Below are 22,263 nucleotides of genomic sequence, written 5' to 3'. Positions count from 1 at the left end.
ATATTTAAATTTAATATGTCTGTATTTATTTACTTTTTTCTCTTGATCATTTTATTTTTATTAAAGATGAACCAGTGATAATGTGCTATTGTAACTTTATTTTTACGAACCGGAACACCTGGGGTATATTCATAGTTAAAACAATTAAATGGACTTAAATCGTTCAATTGACCTTATTGTATGAATCAGTAGGAATTATAATTCTCAATTTCACGACATTGATCCGTTTTAGAAAAGTTTCTAAATTGCATATTTTAAAAATAGAATCCTTTAAGCAATAATTACTTTATTGTTTGACTAACGAGCCATGTATTTAAACGGAATGCAAATGGAAGTTTTTCTCCATTTTCAAGGTAAATGGAAGGAACAAATATTTTTTTAGTGACACGTTCTTTTCATTAGCAACTTCTGGAATTATAATAGTTTTTCAACACTTTAGATAATCGAATTTTTGTCTTAAAACAATCCAATTATTATTATTAAATAATTTATTGTATAAATATTATAGTTAAAAAAATAATTTGTGCACATTAACTTCAATATTTTGTTACTATGACTGTATTTCTAATATATAAATATTTATTGCAACCAATAATAATATTTATATCGGTGACTGAAAGTTTGTATAATGTTGCCTAACCACTCAATGCACATTGTGAGCATTTTTATTTTGTCGTTGATGATTTCCATATATTTTTTCTATAACGTCTTGATGAATATTTTAAATTATTACGAATACTTTTTTAAGTATTTATCTTTACCTAAGTATAGGTAAATTATTTTGTATTCATGACAATAGATAATTCTTGTTAAATTAACGAGCTTACATGGCTGTTAAGATTATTCAATTCTGAATCACGGTTTATATTATGGCCGTGCGATTAGAAGATTTATGTTCAATGGGAGATTACTGATTGTATAATTATTTTGAGATAGAATTTTAAACAAGTTATTCTCAGTTGTGATAATTTTTTTTCCCTAAACTTGATTATTTTCTATTCCGACTGATGCATACAAAATTTTATGTATAGCAATTAGTAATTTTTCTAATTACCATTAAAATAATACCGGTTAGATAATTTTCAATGACCGATACAAGTAAATTTTTATAGTTACATTTCCTTTTTTTTATCTATATAAATGTACTATCGCCAATAATAAATAATATAGATTAGATAAATTTTAGTTATTGTTAAATTAATTTTTTAAAACTTTATTTCCTTTTTATTTGTAGCAAGTCATTTTTTCATTTAAATTTTATTATATTATGCTTTTATACATAGAACCTTAGTTTTGGGATTACTATTTCTTGGATAATTTAATTTTCTTTACCATTTTTTTATTATTGGATTATTATGTAAGGATCATTAAACAGTAGTAGGCAAACTAATTACTCTTCAGTCTGAAGATCTATTCATTCAGTCCTCTTTTCTTAAAGGCGAAGTTAACTACTGCTTTGAGCTGATTTCTTGCTTATTTTTTGTTCTATTCTTATTTGAAAACAGTAGAATTCGAAATTTTTTAAATATTATATACTAACTAAATAGCAGTTCATTAGTAGTAAAATAACTATTACTTTATTTTACTACTAATGAACTGCTATTTACTTAGTATATAATATTTGCAAAACTATTTAAAATTAAGGATTTGAGGAGTTTTCTATCAAAAGTTAATATATCTACTTTCTGAAAAGTAAATATTTTTTTGATAAATTCAAATTCTATTCCAAAAACTTATTCAGCTTATTTAAATTTATCTTTGCTCAATTGGTATTATAAATCATCATTTCCTATAAAAATTTAACTTAGTTACATGAGATGCTAATGTTATAATTGATAAATTATAATTTTTCAAAGGTGGTGGCGTATTGACTTTTGATAGAAAAAATTCCAATATGATATATTGTTTAATAACACATTACTCTCAAGAAACCCATGTTTAGTTAACAATGGATATACATTTTTTTTTTACTAAACATAATTTGTTCATTTATTATTATTTTTTTAGTATAAAAATAAATATTGAATTAATTTTATTTTACAATAAATTTGGAATATGCATATATATGATGAATAGGTACATTGTCAAGTAAATATGTTAAACTAAAGGAAATCTAAAGTTAATGAATACACAACAAAAAAATGAACTTTTTTTTCCCCCATTAGGAGTGAGTTATTGATTTTATTAAGTCTGAAAATGTCAATGTTTTTGTTATTAATTTTTTTCCTTTTAGAATTTTTGTTTTTATATATTTATTTTATATAATTCAGTGTTATTATTAATAGTTGTTCAATATTTATAGTGTGGGGAATAGTTAGGGGGCTCTTTTGCACGAGACTCATACCCCCATAATTAATTGTTAACAAAAAAATGTAACTGTTATATTAATTATGAAAGGCCTATCAAGCCGATGTATGGTACTGTATAAAAAAAAAAGATATAGCACCTATGGTTTATTAATTCGTAAGCTATAGCAATGATAAGCATTAATAATTAAGTACCTGTGAATGAGTGGCAGATTTTATTTTATTTATTTATTTTTTTATTGTATTGATAAATTTGCATCTTGGATAAGAGAGGATGAAAATTAAATGATTCATAATTTTCAATTTTGTGTTATTTTATTTTCAAACATGTCAGTTACGCCACCCAATAGCTTATTAAGTAGGAGAAGCCTTACACCTTGAGATTGTGAAGCATTAAAATGCATCTAGATGATAGCATCTCTTCCTAGGGCTCATGGAAAGAAGCCAACATTTTTAGTCCATCCTTTGTCGAGCTTCCCCTATATAATTCATCAATATGCTTACTTTTTTTTTAGTTGTGTTATTTTAAAATATATGATGAGATGTTTCGTGGATCATCTTACAAGACAGAATTATCATAAGATTTAGGGGCTTCCTAATTCCACTGCTCTTTTCCTCATCATTTATCCTGGTTTGATTTCATTATTTCTCTCAGTGTGTCTTGAAGGTGGGACACATTTTTATCTATTTTGATTTGCTTCATAATAGGTATAGTGATAAGACCCATATTTAAATGCGTGAAATATCCTCAGCTCCCTAGAATTTTACAATTTATTACTAGGTACTAGTACTAGCTGGTAACTCAGTGGTAAGGTACTGTTACTAACTTCAGGGACCTGGATTCGAATCCAGCCGTGGCAGATAATTATTTTCTATATCACTGTAGCCGTCCATCCGATTGTCGAGCAACAGAGCAACCTTAGTCGAGATATTTTCTAAATAAAATTGTTTTTCATTGTATGTGTAAATAAATATGTGTAAAAATCTATAATTGTATTTGTATGTGTTAAAATGTAATTACATATGTAAAAATATATATACATCGAAATGAATATTGTAAATATATAGACTGCAAATTTACAACTAAAATTCTCGTTTCCATTCGTTCTTTATTATACAAAAAAAAATTCCATGAAATTTATTAATGAAAAATATAAGCCTTATTAAGATATCTTCCATTTTACTATCCTGATATAAATAAGTGCAAGTGTAATATTATTCAATGCAGTATTCTCATATCTTATGACGCGAATATTTTTCCGCTTCTTATCTTTGTAGTTCTTGTTATAAACGCATATGTCATATTGTCTTTATTTTCCCTGTTAATTTTTATACTTTAGAGGTCATTCCATTGTATAATTTTAAAAAAAAATTATAACAACCGGAATTATAACTACATGCATTAAATGTATTGTTTTTTCATATTGAATTATCTTGTTTAAAAATGTATATCGACTAATTTCAGTAGTTTTAAATTATCTTGCATATCCTCAAGAAATTTATGTATCTTCTACGTACTTACATTTTATAAGACCTCATTCTGTTAGCTTTATTTTAAAAAAAAAATCAAATATTTTCCATGATGTGTGATTTTAACCCGTCTTTTTTTACGTCTAAAAGAGCGGTTTGTTTTTCCTTAGTTTTGGCTCAAGTTCAAAAAATGTTTTCAAACTCGTAAAACTTGCTTGTCGTATCAGAATATGTAAACATGTTAAAATATTGCGTTAATGTTATTGAATTTTTCTTTGTTAAATAAAGTAATTAAAAGAAAAAGATATTTTTTATATCTAATGCCAAATGATAAACTAGCGTTGTTTCCTCATTACTTCCGTTGGTAGGATAGCTTTTTATTCATGCAGTAAGTAAAAAATATTTTTATTATCCGAATCGAAATTTTCATCACACATCTTATTTTTTATGGGAAATTGTTGTTAAATGGGATCTGCTTAATACGTTGTATGTTGGTCTGGTGATATTGAAGTTAAGAAAGAGAAAGGTGTCGGTGGATAAGGCTCATAGCAACATTGATTATTTGATGATAAGGGTGTTGAGAAAAGAAGTTGAGGAGTTTTTTTTTACTGAAAACTCGGTTTTGCAGTTCCCTGAATCCAAATTGAAGTCTTGCAAAATGGTCTGTATGTTGGGAACAGCCCAACTAAAAAACGATATTATATATTTATGGCGATTTTGATTATATTACTAAGTATATCAAAATAAAATTAGTAAATTGATTTTGAATAAAATAAAAAATTGATATTTCATTTCAGCCGATTATTCATTCCAAAGACTCAATATTAAATTGATATTTCATTTCAGCTAGGCCTTATCCTGATTGAAATAGCTCAACGGCCATGATGCCGAATTAAAAAAAAAAATCATCCTTTGAAGTAAATTTAATTTTGTTTATTTGAAATAATTAACCATTCAACATTGTTAGCAAAAAATGTATATGAATATGAACTATGAATGAATTTGATACTTAAGAAATATTGAGACTGAAAAATCAGAGCGAAAAAAAGTATTGTAACTTTTTTAAGTTAAGTTTTTAGTTTTAAAGCTCTCCGCGCCGGATTTTTACCCCTTGAAGATACTAATCAAATAACCTATTTAATGTTAAGAACAATTGTTAATAATACAACCATCCAGTATTTGACCCTCAGCTCTGTTTAGTATTGCCTATTAATATTATATTCATTGTTTAGAATAACTACATAGCTTTTAAAATTATTTTTTTAATAGTTTTTTATGTTACCTTCTTCAGTAGGAAATCGATTATAAGATATTTCGTCGTCTTGCATCTACTTTTCTGACAGAAGATGGATCAATATGTCAACCGGAACATATTGGTGCATCACCTGTTGCATAAATCTGCTCCGGAAGTGACTTTCTACTCAACGTTGAAGAAAATATCAGAAACTGCTTATAAATAGGAATGTAAAAAGTTGAACCTCTTCCAAATGGAGTCATGATCACTTTCTCTGATGAAAGTTTGAAATATACTGGAGGACAAGACCGTATTTGGAATGGACAGGTTGGGCGTGTTCCGGCGCCGATACCATACGGATATTTGTCTTCTAGGGCCTAACGTTGCCACAATATCGAATGAAAACCGTCTTGTATTCACTATTTATTACTATTACTTTTAAAGTTGTATTTATTTTTCCAAAGGTGTGGGAAACTATAAAATGGAACTTGGATATAATGTGAGATTCCTATCGGATGGCGTCAGCCCAGTGTACACTAGCCAACTTACTGACCCCGCCCATTCAGCTGGTTTACACGAAATCTATTGTTAGATCCTTGTGAATTTTTATGTTCCGTTAAAAGCAGAAATGACCTGTTTTGCATCGGCATTAAGTGCAGCATCCGTCAGAATCAAAGAGCTAATTCGGTACAGCATTTAAAATAGTTTTCGTTCTGCATTTTATGGGTAAAATTTATTTTAACAAAATCAACTACTTAAAAGTATTTATAAATAAAAAAAAAATTAAGAACTTCATTTATGCTGGTATATTTGTTCTTTTCTAAGAATTTCATTATTAATTATCAAGTTTTACACAAAGTGATTGGGGAAAAAACAATTTGGAAGACATTAAATCTATAATTTTTTTATATAAAACTATACATTAATAAACATTTTTTTAAAGAATTTTATTTTATATATAATCAATTCTACATATCTGTAACTTTTCGGTCCTTATTCATTGGCATTTTCAAACATTTTATCTCACTCAGAGGTAACAAATTTATTGTAAAAATATATTTGTTACAATTCTGTTATCAACTTTTGAATTTTTACCATCTGTTATTATGATTTTTTACTTTCTCTCAGGACTTTTGTGTCTTGAATGTATAAATTATTATTATAAAAAAGATTTATGTAAACGAAAAAAATAATGATCTTGTTCAAAAAGAATAGGAAACAGACATTTTTAAAATTGTTACAAATATTTGAACCAGTTGTATATTTGAAATTATATTTCAATAATATGACAGAGGTGATGAGGAATATGTTTGAAAATGGCTGATGAATAATGGTCATAACTTAAAAGATACGTGGAAAAGATGTATATAAAATAGAAATGTTTATTATTACATAGTTTTATATTAAAAAAAAAAAATCCCATGATTATTTTGATTGATATTTAATAATTTAAAATGAATCCCTTAGGAAAATCAAACAACTCTGATAAATTCGTTAATGTTAAAAATTAATCATATATTATTAAAATATACAACTCTTCATTGTCTACATTTTAAAATTTCGTCGTGGCGTCAATCTGATTCTTGAGACATTTTTGGGAGAATTATTATGAGAAGAAACCTGTGTTTAGATTTAACAATACGATCATTTTATGTACTTAAACTTAAAATTATGGTAGATTCGTATGCATTAGGGGCAGGGGAAAACATATTTGTCAAATATAGAATGGAAACGACTCACCAGATCTTTTTTCTCATCTTTTCAACTCACTACTCACTCAGTAAAGTAAGAGTGATGACGAAAGTTCATGGTATTCAGGTAATAATCAATAATTTTTAGTGAGAAACCCATATTCTTTTTATTATTATGAATCATTTTTCACTCAGTAAAAATCTTCTGAAAAAAAAATTTATCTCTGTATTGATCTACTCATGGGCTTATCGCTCATTTATAAAATGGATTAACTCCTCTTTTCATTACTCTTGGATTATCCTTAATTCTATCGATGAGATCTCACTACACGATTTCTTAATTTTATGTTTTACTAGTAAAGTGATTTATTCCAAGTGGTTAGTAGTTTGCTCATCATAATGCATTTATGACAACGGTCGTTTCTATTTTGATGATCTATCTGATACTATCATGTTTATGATGAATTATTATTGTCGTCCTTAATAACTAATTTTAAATTATGCTGGATATAAGATTTAGAATACTCATAATTCACGTTATCTATTTTAAATGTTAGATTCTCTTTAGCGTATCATTAATTACTTAGTCTTCAGATTCTGTCCACAGATTTTTTTTTTTTAATAACCATTTTTTTCCTTATTTATACTAAAAACGTCTAAATTCAACCGCTTGCAGTAAGCTTTGCTGCCAAGGATCTTGAGTCCGGTTGGGGTAAAGATATTATAAATATTATCAAATTATATTTTTTTCTTGACAATCATTATTGTACGTTTCATCATGAGGGAAAAGGCACATGATTTGCTCATACCCATTGTAACTAAACCATGCGATTAATGAGTGTGGGAATTATGCTGTTGCGTAAGACCAATCCGAATTATATATTTCTCACAGTTAGCGTTTTCATCTGCGACAATTTCTCGTTACTGAGAAAAATCGTGTGTTTTAAACATAACTATCTCATCTTATAGTATTTTAAATTAGACAGTATATTTTTTATATATTCTTAAGTTTCCGATTAATTATTATATTTATGGTATAATTAAACTTTTAAAGTTATTGTCATTTTGTACTATCAAGAGCTTGGACTACGGTGCTAGCTTTGGCCGCCATATTTGACAAGCTGACATCTGATTGAATTTGATTTATGATTCACCTTGGGCCAGTTATCAGAGCCATGGGCTTTCTTATTTAAAGTCTGGATTCATTTTAATTAATTGTGTACTATTTTTCTAAGTTATAATATTCAGAAACAGTTCAGGAAAAAAAAATTTAAAAGTAATAATTTAATAAATAAATAAAATCTGAGCTATTATTCCCCATAATTTTAATCTTATTATTTTTATTTTCTTTCCCCATTCAAATTATTTACTTATTTTTAAAAGCTTCAATTATTATTTACTATTATTAAATATAGTTCTGAACCTTAAACAAAGAGTACTTAGTTAGGGTGCAAGTTACACTGACATGATTTGTTAGATATTTTGTATTTATAGATTGCTTTATATTTTACTATCGTGTGTTTTTCCCTGATGTTTCTATGCCTTATGTTCACTGGTAAAAAAATATTAAAGAGTGTTCTGACAGAATCTATTAAGTTCTGATGAAAAGTTTAACGTTTATATAAACAATTTTTATGAATGGAACATTCAGCAAAACTTACTTTAAAAAACATTAAGTTGGCCATTATGAAAGTATTACTTCTTCTTTGGCGATTCAACTAAAATATAATATTTAATTATGTATGATGGTAGTTAGTATTTAAACTGTTAGCTATAAAAAGAAACATACGTTTATTTTAGTAAAACAAAAAAATAAAGAATTTTGAATTTCAGTGAAATAAGAAGGACTGATATAGACGAGAAATAAATTCATGCCTGAAATTTCTTGATAAAGAAATGCAAAATTTTAAAGTATTAAGTTAAATACAGATGTATTTAATTTTGGAATATAAATTTAAAAATCAAAGATAAAAATTTGTTAAAAAGTTGTAAACAATTTTTGAAAAAAATATTTTTTCTTAATTCCGTCTATTATTAAATAATATTAATACATTTTTAGTACTGATGCATTCCTTCTTAGCTCATCCTTATGGATACTTAGTAATTGAATTGAATGTGATTAAAATTGTGAAAGTAATACTCAGTTATCCACTGGTTATAAAATTTAATATAAATTCAAATACTCAAGTACTCAAATTCAGTGGTTCACTAAAAAATAAAATAAATAATTTATGATCGCTATCTTATATCCCATGATTTGAAAAGCATCTTTGAATGTTAGTCTTCCAACAATATTTTTGTTTTAGTTTGGTTAGATATCGAGATTTCTAATGATAATTTTGAACATAATGTCGTCCAATTAAACTAAGCATTGAACTTGTCTTATCGATGATATGTTTTTATTAATTATTATGTATCTTAATGTCTTATCTGTAATGTTCCTTAGTTAAAATTCATTACCTTCATTCATTTTTTTTTGTATTAAAACCCTCGGTTATTATTAACACTGATTTAAACAAAATAGGTCAAGTTTTAAACTTCTCTTATACGAACTCAAGATTTGTTGTTAGGATGGACAAACTAAATTTTAAATATAATTTTAAAAGCTGGTTATTTCATTGAGCTAGCAATCCATTCTTATTACCGCGCGTCTATTAATATTTTTTATTTATGAATCTATAGAAAGTGATTTCATTTCCCTTAAGGATTTTTATTTAGGATAGTAGAATCTAGACATTAATTTGGATTAATGGATAAATTCATATATAAATAAAATCTTATATTTTTGTTATGTTTGTTGTTATGAACTCAAATGTATTAAACAATTAATTTATTTTTCACTGAAACATGTATTCTTAGAAAATCCATTGGCGAAGATTCGAAATATCTCAATTGATTCTTGTTAAGGGTTTTTTGTTTTCCCGATTGTTGGAAAACTTTGGAACATTGGGAAACTAAGGCCGGCCGAGTTCCAAACTTTAGCTCACAACTTGCTAACCGATTGGGAACTCCAAGACAGGTCAAATTTCGCTTCATTAAGCATTGAATTATTTCCTCAGTCGTTATTCAATAATTAGATGACGGGGACTAATGGTCCATGAAACTGCCTTCAGTCGGAAAATTAATCGATTTAATACAGCTTTGTCATTTTGAATTATTTCTTAACATTTGTACGAATGAATTGTTGAGCCCTGTTCCTCGTCTTCATTGTGACCGTGGCCAATCGAACACGTGGCAGCCATCCTGGCTCCAGCATTTGGCCAAAGGGGAACGTCAAAACAATTTTTATTACTATTTTCTAATTATTTAGTCTTTATTTAACAAGATGATTATTACTATGAATAATTATGGGAATGAGAACATTATTTGAAACGTAAAAAAAATCGGCTTTTTATTTATTTATTTTTTTATTCAGCCATATTATTTTTATGTTCTAAATGTTTTTATAGCCAATTTATTTTAATCATCTTTAGCAACCATTATAAAAAAAAAACACGATTTTAGATAAACGAGGTAATTGATTAATTGTAGAATAGCCCTTCAAGTTTTTAGAGAAAAAAAAAACAGCAGTAAAATGTACAGTTGAGTCATTTTCCCCTGATAATAGCTCAGTTTTTACTATTTTTTATGACATATTAACTAATAAATATGAAAAATAAAGTATTAATTATTACATATATATGTGCTTATTACTCGTGCTCGCTTAAACGTATTAATTTTGGGGGAAAAAATTATTCTGTTTTTAAAGAAATTCTGTACTTTTGTTTTAGAAAATCAGAATTTACACAAATAGGCTTTGCTGTGAAATGTGTTATATCTTGTAAGTCTTCTTAAAAAAATTAAAAAATAAAAGAATCTATCATACAAGAGACATCTCGAAAGAATTCCTATGAGTCATAAAAATATATATTGGTTTTCTACTTAACGAAAGCTGAGACGAGTAATGGCACATTGACTTTTTTTTTAATTGTACGTATTTCGTATTGTTAATTTACAAACTATCATAGTTTTAGCAACATTACCTTGTTCTAATTTAATTGGGGTATAAATTAATATAAATGATTCAAATTAAAAATTATTATTTTAAACCAACTTACGTTTTGTCAGTTGATCGAAAATTTTCTATTGTCTTAGAAAAAAAAGTGAGTAGTCCACGTAGCATATAATTGTTCCAATATACATGATTTCATTATTTGCAAGAATATTCAGAGGCTCTTGAAAAGTAAGAAATCGGTTTTATTAGTGAGAAAGAAAGGAATAAAGAACTAATTAAATGAATTTTCTAATGTTCTATCAGTACTGATCTATATATTTAGTAATTTATATTATTTAACAAATGTGAGTTTTCAAACCAGAGAAACTTTGGAAAATTCCATATATTTAGACTTTTGGTAAAATTTTGTTTTATAAAACATTCTTTTTAGTCTCATCTTGGTTAGATTTATAAGAATAAAATAATTAGTATTGCATTACAACAATGACAAATGATTACTTAATATCAGTTTTAGTCCTGTTCTGAAAATTTATCTGGATGGATCAAGAAAACAAGTTGACATCCTCATGTCTGTTGTTCTGTACGATTATGTAGCATTCGATTAACCGTTTCTTGCTCGTGATTATGTATTAATGTCATCGGTAAAAATAGTTGCTGGGTTTTATTCTTTCCTTAACCTATCATCTTCCTTCTTGGGTGGGACACTGAAGGACCTATTCTCGGTATAGCCTAGGACATGCAGGCATTCCCGAGTACGTCACCGCCCTGGCACACGTTCTTGGAGGAGACGCGGAAGAGGGTCACTGACTCCAGACATCGAGAGACGGGAGACCAGACGAGGTATCGATTTGTTGTGCGTGCCCTGTTGCTACGCAGTCTTCGTCTCTTAAGCTTATCACTTCTTCCTTATCACGTCTTTCCCGGACTCACCTCCGCAAATCCTATCGGACAACCATAATCTGGAATACTGTACGATCTAGGGCGTTGGTTGGCTAACTAAAGAGACGATTCAACACCCTTAAAGAAGTCGGGATGAATTTATTAGAGCAATAATTATTGTCTGAAAAATGTTATCCACTGAATAACAAATACATCATCACAAGTATATAAATAATAGATACATAATTCACCTGCATTTTGATAATGATAACAATATGCTTGCATTTCCATAGTGCTATTTCGCTTTATATATTAATCCAATTTCTCATTTTTTCCTCCTATTAATTTTTGACAATATTTACCTGAAAAAAGTTCATTCACATGTATATTGAGCCCAAGACAATAAAACAATCAAATGCAAATTCTTTTCACTAGTTTGATTACGGCAAGATCTAGACATTGAAGGTATTTTTATCTGCCTTATAGTTTTTTTTTTTTTATAACAGTTAGCATTTTATAAGAAAGCTGAGTTAATTTTTTTTGCTGGGCCAAAAAAGGATACAAAAAAAAACTACTGTGAAGTAGAGTAAAGTATAACATGACATTAAAATATATTGTAAACTGTGGTAAAACTATAAGGTAATTTAAAATACGGTTAATAAGTCCATTAAAAGAATAACTTCAAAAGCAGATAAAGATATATTTTCAAAACCTGGCTTATTCTCACATTTTATTTTCTTATGAATGATGACAGTCTTACTACTGCTATTGTTGCGTACTAATTTTCAATAATATTTTTTTGTATTTTATCAAATTTATGTTTAGGATTGAATTTATTATCTGTGCTTTCATTTTAGAAATTTGTTTATCAAGTTTTCTTTTTATAAAGATATTAACCAGTGAGGCAATATTCTCTAAACCTCTTTAGAAATAAACTTTATTGAATTAAAAGTTGAATAAATGTAATAATTCATTAATAATTATTTTTCCATTGGACAGGTCATTAGTACTAATTACTGAATGGTTGATCACTTGAGAAATGTTTGTTGTGCTAAGAAGCAAATGTCTTATTTATTTACTTTGTGTATTTCCCTAAGTGCCCTTCTAATTCGCTCTGATGCTCCCGTTCCAATCCTGGGATAGAACATTTGCGTTATTATCTCGCTCCAAATCTGACTTAACATCCGTTTACTTTTTATAATTAAACGATCCTTCCCTTCTACTTTCTGCCCCTCTCGGGTTAAGTAATTAGTGTTACTTTACTGATTAGTTTAATGTTCATTATTCTGCCGGCGTTTCTTATCCCTCTTCATCCTTCCTCAGGATTATTCACTTTCTTGGAACGTTAACTCCTCGTTATCGAGTAGTATTTTATTAAATTTTATTCTACGTTTTAATTTTTTGTAAATTCTTGATAGATTTTAATTCTAACTAGATTTTTTAATTTTTACTTAATACTGAGTGCTTTTAAAGTACCTTTCGGGAAGTTCACTTTCGTATGATGCAATCGCACACTTACAACTTCGGGGTTGCAAAACATTTCGGAGGCCCAGTTGTAGTTAAAATTTGTAATTTTATTTGTTCATTTTTTTTTTCTGGATCATATTTTGAAATATCCTGTATCTAGTTCTAAAACGATAAATATATATATATATTAAAATATGGTTTCAATTTTTCCATTAAGAACTGAATAGAGCAAATTTTTTCCCCTAGATAAATATGAAAATAATATTAGATGTATCTGAATATAGGAAATGAGAATTGCCCGGAATGTTAGAGATCGTATTATAATCCAAATAAATGTACGGTCATCTTTGGAAACAATGTTATTTGAATTAAGACTTGAAAATTGCTCATTTGAGAATCAGCCTTGTTCTATGGTTTATGGATGCTATTTCAGGTTCGTTCCATTGATTGCTTTAAGTTTGTAGTATATTATCGGACTTAAAGATCCGTTGTGGGGATATGCCGCTGCGAGCACGCAAACTCCAGAACTTTTTCCGTGGGAAAGGTTATATCGCCCGTTCTTTTTCTCGTCCTAATTACCGACCGAGCTTTGGCTAATACCTCACTAGAAAGCATTCTCTCGAAAATAATTTGTATTGCAATAATACACTGAAGGCATTTTTTTTGTCTCTTAATGTATTTTTTACTATGAAAATTATTTTTTTATATATTGAGAATTTATTTTAATAATGCTATTTGATTCCTGATCATTGATTGTTGGGGGGTATTTTTAAAAATAATTTCGTTTTTTAATTTTATCATTTCTACTTATTCCCAATTACTGAGGAGGAAAAGAGCCCATTTATTTACTTACGCCTTTTTTGTAAGCAATATATTGGTTAATGATTCAATGGTGTAGGTATACAATATTTCCTTAACCTTTTTGGAGCGATCTTGACCTTAATGAAAAGATCGTTTGTTATGTTCGGTGTCCTTTCCTCTTGAACCGGGCCGCAGACCTTGAACTACTTATATTCTTCTCTTAAAAAATTCTACAGATTTTTTCTTGAAAAATAGTAAAAGAGGAGTAAATTAATAAATCATTCATTTAATAAAAAATAAAAAAAATGTAGTAAACGCCTCATTCTAGAGCTGTGGTTCTCAACCCATGGAAGTCTGTTGACCTGACCCATAAGTCGGAATTGAACCATATGTAGCCCACCTCCACTACTGGCTTGGGGGAAAGAGTGTCCTCAGAAAATATTTGAAATATTTAGTTGTTTGAAAGTACATTTCAACTCGCTTTTATTATTAAGTCCTTTAACTCACACACACAGACACATCTGTAAAATAATGATAAATAAAATATTTCTGACAATAAATCATAAAAATATATGATTTGAGAAGTTTGTCGGGGGGTGCGGTCAGCAAAGAACAACATAAATAAACAAAACCATATTTATTTATTTTATGCCGACGTTTCGACCTGAGTTTCAGGTCTTCATCAGGGCTATACTTCTCCAACTTCTCCAATCATTAATCTACGGTCTACTACCTACACCTCATCATAAAAATATATGTTACCGAAAGAATTTGCAAACCATCTGTTGGAAACTTTTTTAGAGACATTTCGTCTGAACCATCCTTTTATTTATGATAGCCTTATAATTTTATCTCACTTTGCGAATCTTTCCGAGATGTTTCTGAAATGATGAGTTTATTTTTGTTAAGAATAATTTATACTTGCTATTTATCTTTTCGGTGACAAAGTTTTGTATTGAATAATTCTAGTTCTTACAGATTCTCCTCTGGAAAAATATTCATAAATCTTCGCCCTATTCCAACTCCTCTCCAACTTTTTCCATTATTTTAGAAAAAGTATTAAGTTAACCTAATATCTAGATGTCATAGCCTATGATATGCTAGATATACTAAATAATCTAGATATCATTCATACTTAAGAATTATCAGAATTTAAGCAAAGATGTATAATTACCCTATAATTGCGTAAACGTCTTATTAAATTTCAACTGCTCAAATGATTAAATTCAATGTAATTAGTACTCTTAAAATAAATATATGTTATGGTATAGTTCTTCCATACTGAATAATGGTGTTGTTGATTCTGACTTATGCTCTTGATTAATTTCACGACTCAAATGTTTGGTACTTCTGGTACATGTGTGTTAAGGAAAACAGATATCCCTAATGGCTTCAGTAGCCCCACTAGAAGGTCTAAGTGCCTTTAGACTCACAAAAAAGAAAATGAAATAAAGGAGATGATCGGGACTGGACAATGCCGATAAATCCCCTGTTCCTTTGGGCCTAATATCGCATCTTCCCTTTATTGCAGTCCCTTTTCATTCTATTGAGTGTTGGAATGAAGTCGGCAATCGTTTATGGCTTTTGTCCGATAGCAATATTTGATTTATTGATTTGTATTATTTTTATTGTCACACCCCCCTTTTATGATCTCTGTTTATTATACTCCTCCTCATCTATTATGGAGAAACTGTGACAAATAGTAACCGTTACTTACCGGTTTCTTTTTTCCAGGCGCTTGAGAGTCCCGAATACCATATCTGGTTAACCGCAAGGAATGCTGAGCGTATGAAGGCTTAATGAGAAATTGCAAAAAAGGATTAGCTCTATGTGCTCTTTGTTTTTCATCAAGTATAGATGGATCGATGTTCTATCAAGTCACGATCCTACCGGCTATTAAAAGGAATATCTTCACTAAACTTTCCCTTTATAGTTCTGCATCTATGATATTTGAATAGGCATTGGCAGAGAATTAAGATAGATAAAAATCATTTTGATTGAGGCAAAAAGTAGCTTTTGAAAGATTTGAGAATCATTTCATGATGCTTTTAATATTACAATGATAGGTTGTTATTCATATTATATTATCGTCGCTAAAGCTCTGATACCATGTAACCCCCCGACAAAAAAAAACAAGTAAAAAAACCTTAATACCATTTAAAAAAGATAAAAGTAAAGTCCTTAATCTCGAAAACGGAGAAAGTTAAACTGTTATCCTACAAAATGATAGTTCAAACGAGATGTGTCTAGAATAGTGCTTTCATTTTTCAAAGTATCAAAATTAAATAGTTGATATTTTTTCCCTTTATAGTTCTGCATCTATGATATTTGAATAGGCATTGGCAGAGAATTAAGATAAAAAATCATTTTGATTGAGGCAAATATTTTTAGTCTCGATGTATCGATTAAGAGACGATATGAAGATTATACATTAATTACACCAACAAACTATCATTTTCACTTTTATATTGAACATTTTAAATTATTTAAGACCTTAGTCTCTTGTTATAAAAGTATCAATAACAAAGCCTACCAGGTTAGGACCGTGTTATCAGTTATTTCCAGCGTTCATTAATATAATTTACCTTTACTTTTTATTAATATATTATATTATTTACTTTCATTTTTTATTTTAAATTAATTTTATTTATACGTTTTTATGGCCAAATAAATTGAACCACATTATATTTAACATTTTTGGATTAATTAATATTTTAGAAAATCGACTCTATTTTAAATAATGTGCTATGATGTTTTTTATTGTTTTAAGTAGTTCTAAGTAAGTACATAGAGCTCCGATTGAAAAATGAGCGTAAAATCTAGGTTTTTCTGGAATAATATAAACTTCAGGAGGCGTAGACTTTGAATTCTTGAATATTTACTTTTTTAATAATACTTACTATATCCCTTGTATAGTATATGTAAAAACTAGCCCATTTTTCTAAAAGTCAATAACGTACAATTTATTTTTTTGTTTACTAAAACAACTCAAAAATTAATTTGTTTATCTTATATTTTGTCGCCGCCACTTTTTATTTCGTCAGATCATGGTTAGAATAACCAGTTACGACTTTTAACTGTTTATAGTTTTCATTAAAGTAAACAAAAATTAAGAAGTAACGAGTGCTTTTCTTCTCCACTTGGACTAGCAATCAGCTTGATAGCAAACAAGGTTGATTTTATAAATTGTTAAAAGAATCTTTCGAAAATTTATTTATTTTTTTTAATTATGTGGTTTTTAAAGTACATTCGGTCCTTATGAAATCATACCTTTGGTTATGTTGTTTAATATATATATATATATATGTCATGTGATACTATAATTTGATTTTAATTATCATTATTTTTTTTCCAAGTTTATAAAGTACAGTCGAGGCACTTTTATTAATCTTGTTCATTTGTTGATCAATTTGCATTGGGCTTTTGATTAGCGGCTAATGTTCCATTCCCTATCACTTGGTTACCCAATGAGCCTTACTCAATTAATTATACAATATTGTTCTGAGTCATTGGTGAAAGGGCAGGTTGGTTCCTGTAACCTGTAGCGGTTGAGTTGTTCCAACTGCATTGCCATTGCTTCACGTTCGGGGAAAGCGGCTTGCATCACGTTTCCGTTGCAAAGCATTATCAGTAGTGCACTCGCTTCTGTGCCGTGTAGATATTTATATATAACAAGCCATCATAGGCTTATTTCCTGTGTAGCTGAAGTATACCGGATGCAGAAATTTAGTTGGCAAGGTCCTGTAAATACTAAATCTCTGGTGGATAAAATCCCCTAGAGTGCCCTAAACATTCTTCTGGCTCATGTGATTAACGTCAAGAGATTGCATACACTCAGACGAACTGAAAAGATTAGCCAACTTGCATCATGGATGCATGTCCTATGTTTTTTCTTAAATATGCTATACTAACTTGGTACGACTATCATATATAGTACCATATCTTATGGTTAAAAAGTATAAATAACAAGACTTGCGTTTCCTAATTATGCATTTCGATTTTAGTTAGTTTAAGGAATTAGCACAACTATATGAATTGACAGTTTATAAATAATATAATATAATTCGTTAAATATTAGATTTAATTATTTGATATCAGAAGTATTATTAATGGCCCAGCGATGATATACTTAAAAGCCTCAGAAATTATTTGAAAAATGGCTTTATAATCTAACCACATCAAACAAAAGCTGCGCGTAGGATAGTATGTAATGTGCGTGGGGGTAATTGTGTTTAGTCGGGACAATTATAACCGATATAATCACCAGTTGTACTGAACCAATTTCTCGATTAAACTAATCACGAAATAACGACAGTTAGATTGTTAACAGTTTTTAGGTATAAAAGATCGGCGCTTTTTTGTTAAAAGTGGATTTCGACCTCTCTTATTATTTTAAGAATTACCTAAAGTTTGTATCATTCGATTTTTTCAATTTTTTTTTATTTAGTAAACACTTCAGGTTTATAGCAATCACCATTGGTATCGATATGTATACATACATGTACACAAAAAAAAAGAACACTAGGTTTTTTTTTTTTAAATAATTTAATATATATGTTTTGTTTTAATTTATTATTCCTGGGGTATAGTATCAGTTTTACTACAAACATTTGTGTTTTTTTAATTATAGATTATGTAAAATATTAGAAAAAAGTTAAAAAATACAAGGTTCATTTTCTGAAATATTGAAAATTAACCCTTCATCAACAAATTAAGTAGAAATTCAATATGAAGTATTGCCACTTTATAGTTAATAGAGTATAAGGTTTTTAATAAATGACGATTTACTGGATTTTTTTAAAGGTTTTATCTTTCATAAAAGACATAATAAAAAATAAAAATCTTAACTAAATAATGGTATTATACTTTAATTAATGATAAATGAAAAGGATAAAAAAAAAAAAATTAAGTTATCTCACAAAAGTAATATGTTTATTTTTTTAAAGCTGATTATGTATTGAAATTAAACTAAAAATAGATGTCTCCGTGAATAAGCAGACGTTATCCATGTTCAGGATCGAATTTCGTTGCCAAGCCGATTACGAGCTTCATAGATAAACTGATAAAAAACAACAACACGTGTTTACATTCTTTTATTTAATATATTTATGACAAATATGTAAGCTTACTAAGAAGAAAATTAAATAAATTATGTAACTTTGAATCAAAAAACCTTGCTCAAACTGTAATCAAAGATTGTACAAACATGCTCACTGCTCTATAAACATGTTAGTTAAGTGCACAAGTTACGGCCGTATCTAGCAAACCAAATTTGCTTAATCAGCAAAGGGCTAGAATGGTGTTGAATGAGAAATCTTGATAAAGTAGAACTGGTTGTTAAAAACATCGCATTCTGACTCATAAGTGTTGTATTTGTCCTGGTGGCATTCAATTGACAGTGTTGTTTTTAGAGGTCTGAATAAAAACTTTCTGCGCAATTTAATGCTTTGTTTATATAATTAATGTGGGCAAAAATTACAAATAAGAAACAAAAATTAGAACCATTTTACTGTAGAGTGTACAACACTTAGTCTGGAAGCCTCTGGCAAAATAGGTGAACTATTTCATACAAACGTTTTGTCATAATAATTGATTGTATCCATCGAACTGAAATGAAAACGCACGTCTGGCATGTTATATTAATATAATATAGCCCAAGAAACGCCACAAAATGGTTCCTTAATTTAGATACCAATAAGACTGAAATCAATACAGGCTTGTTGCATATTTTGGAGGCTGATGTTTAGGTCTCCTCTATGACTAGAGATAAATTGTTAGAGGACATAGCTGGCGACAATTCACAATCTTTGTTATTCATCTTTCAAAATTATAAACATTTTTTATTTCAAACCATGATTTACTCGGACATCTTTTGATGATTGTTGCATGATGATGAAAAGATAAAGAATTTTGTGACAACTTTATGTTAGCTATTTCCTTTTATTGAGGTAATAGCCCTGTAATTTATTAACCTTTCCTCGCCCCCTAATCACCCTTCCTCCTCCAGAGCCTGTATTCCGTGCATTCGTGATCCTCCCGGTTCAAAGGGCAGGAGATCCGTCGAGGAAGGAGATGAGCCAATTACTTCACCTCTCACGGCAGCCATCTCCCGGTCCACTCCTTTAGTAATACGCTTCACTTTCTAGTTGCCTTCACTTCTCTATTATCCTGGCCAACGATTTCCCATCCAGATAGGTCTTATACCGCCTTAGAGAGGATTTAGTTACGTTACGTTCAATTAGGAGAAAGTATGCTATGTGAAAAGATGACACCTTTCATGAGGTAGAGTCTTTCACATAATAGTACCAGTATTAGTTATAGTAACATTTTACTTTTATATTCATATTTGTCAAAAATGTGGAAAAACAGAACAAAATTTACCTCTACGCTAGAAATTTCTGAATTTTCGGTTTAAGACGGTTGCGAAAATTATTTTTCTGTCCCTCACTTCTTTGGTGAAATGTCTGAATCTTGGAAGGAGTATAATAGATAGGGTAAAGTAAAACCACAAGGGCAGGCCTTACGATGAACTCCAGGGGCGTAGTAGCTGAGGAGTAGGTACCAATCATTCGATGCCTTCTGTTTTAGTTTAGATCACAATAGCAGACATTCCTATTAACCTCAACATAAATTTGAACTCCGAAGGCGTGGTCAACCTCCCCTTTTTTTTCCTTTATTCACTTTCCCTTTGAAGGAAAGGAGCGTAGGGTATCCATGCCACCCACCCCTCTCGTTAAAATGCGCATGATGGGCTAGTTCAACTATATTAGCAGACATTTCAGAATATCTAGATGTCAAATTGTATACACAGTTTTCTAGTTGCTCTCTTCTTCCTGTAAAATTTGATTTACTGGATTACTTATTCCTAAATTATTATAAAAATATCCATAGAAGTTTCTTTGAGACTCAATCTGGGGTTGGTTCTCGGGGTCTTAGGTGATTATTTTTGTAGTGCTACAGAATATAGTCCTATCAACCTAGAAATGAAATTCTTATTTTCACTTTAGCGTGTTATAAATCTACCTAATCTGACCTAAATTAAACAGGGTGGTGGCGTTCTCTAATCTGCCTCGAGGCAAAAGTGAAACAAAAAATTGATAAGTTAGCCACGCTCCCGAAACTATACAGAAACAAAATGCAGCTTGCGACTGGCTCCTATTGTTGCGACACGCCCCTGGAGTTCATCCTAAGAACCGCCATATTGGCTTCACTTTTCCTGGCAGCTTGCTCTCTCCATTATAACCCTACCTCCAAGGTCTATTATTCTAACCCAAATTAAGTGATAAGTAATTATACTTGGGCTTACCTCGTACATTCAGTTCTATATCCGAAACCATGTCTTTTTCACTAGAATCACTGCATCTTTTGTCATTTATGTTAAGAAATTTTATTTATATATTCAAAATTCTTGCCTGATATCGTTACCGAATAATATATGTCTTTATCCTTTCATTTCAATCCTCGTCAATAATTTCTTATTAAGTTTGTTAAATTGACAGATTCGAAATAGTCTTTTTTACTTAGTTTAAATCTACATGTGGAATATAACTATAAAATATTATTAGTAGATACATAACACCTGACTCACAAAACAGTGGGACAGTAATGCACCATTCTTAGCGATGGAACACTAAATTCAAACCACAGCCAAGACATTAAGCGTCACAGGTATAATTAGATTCGTAGTTGGCCTTTTGGTCTTCTATTTATTATCATTATAGCTCTTTGTTTATGTGTTTAATTTTATTGTAATATCACCTTGTTATATTTAATTATTCAGTTGTGAAAATTGGTTTATTTTGGAGTATTGGTTAGTTTTAATCATTGAGGAACTATACTATATATATGAATATCTTCGTGCGTATGTTTTGTTTAAATAAAATTTTAAATTAGTCTATAAAAACGTTGAATTTTTAATTTGTTTATATATATTAGCTTAGGAGGGATAGCCCCACTGCGCCACAGGACGACATCACACTTGTTGCCGGATGGAGTCTCGTTTGGTCTCGTTACCGTGTTAGCCCCAATACTCCGTAATATCAGCTGTTAGCTTTATATACCACGGCATCCTTTATGATTCGTTTAATGTTTCAGTAATTGCATCAGAGCCTTCTTCATTTGGAACAAAGGTACATTATTTTTAACGTATAGTTCATTATCATCATAGTTTTAAATTATGTCGTAGTCTCTTGACAGTCATTGGAATCTTCTAGAAAAAAATGACCTCTATGGTTTTTCGAAACAATTTTTTTTTTTTTATTAATTTAACAGATATTAACAGAAATTAATTTCACATAAGTTAAGGGTCATTAAAGTCCTAAAATACAAGATAACCTTTCTTGTTGTTCATTCTTATTTTTTGCAGTCATATTCAAGGAACAGGGTCAAAAACAATATGTTTGTCGAAACAGCAATACAGTT

The 22,263-nt window shown here is 29.3% G+C and overlaps 1 protein-coding gene and 1 long non-coding RNA gene across 6 annotated transcripts in view; one reads left to right on the top strand and one right to left on the bottom strand.

Annotated features, from left to right (window-relative positions):
- Positions 1-22,263, top strand: part of LOC106680726 (uncharacterized) — a 285,051-nt gene that overhangs the window by 247,512 nt on the left and 15,276 nt on the right. The gene's annotated exons all lie outside the window — the stretch shown is intronic.
- On the bottom strand, positions 6,826-21,370 carry LOC136796343 (uncharacterized). Its single transcript, XR_010844046.1, has 4 exons — positions 21,149-21,370; positions 11,826-11,936; positions 10,799-10,915; positions 6,826-6,906 (listed from the first exon to the last, which is right to left on the bottom strand). It is a non-coding gene; the product is annotated as an uncharacterized lncRNA (long non-coding RNA).

Source organism: Halyomorpha halys, unplaced genomic scaffold, assembly GCF_000696795.3.
Source record: "Halyomorpha halys isolate HHAL.00 unplaced genomic scaffold, Hhal_1.1 Scaffold284.1, whole genome shotgun sequence".
Taxonomy (NCBI): domain Eukaryota; kingdom Metazoa; phylum Arthropoda; class Insecta; order Hemiptera; family Pentatomidae; genus Halyomorpha; species Halyomorpha halys.
Note: the sequence above shows the minus strand (reverse complement) of the source record. Positions and strands in the feature narration are given on the sequence as shown.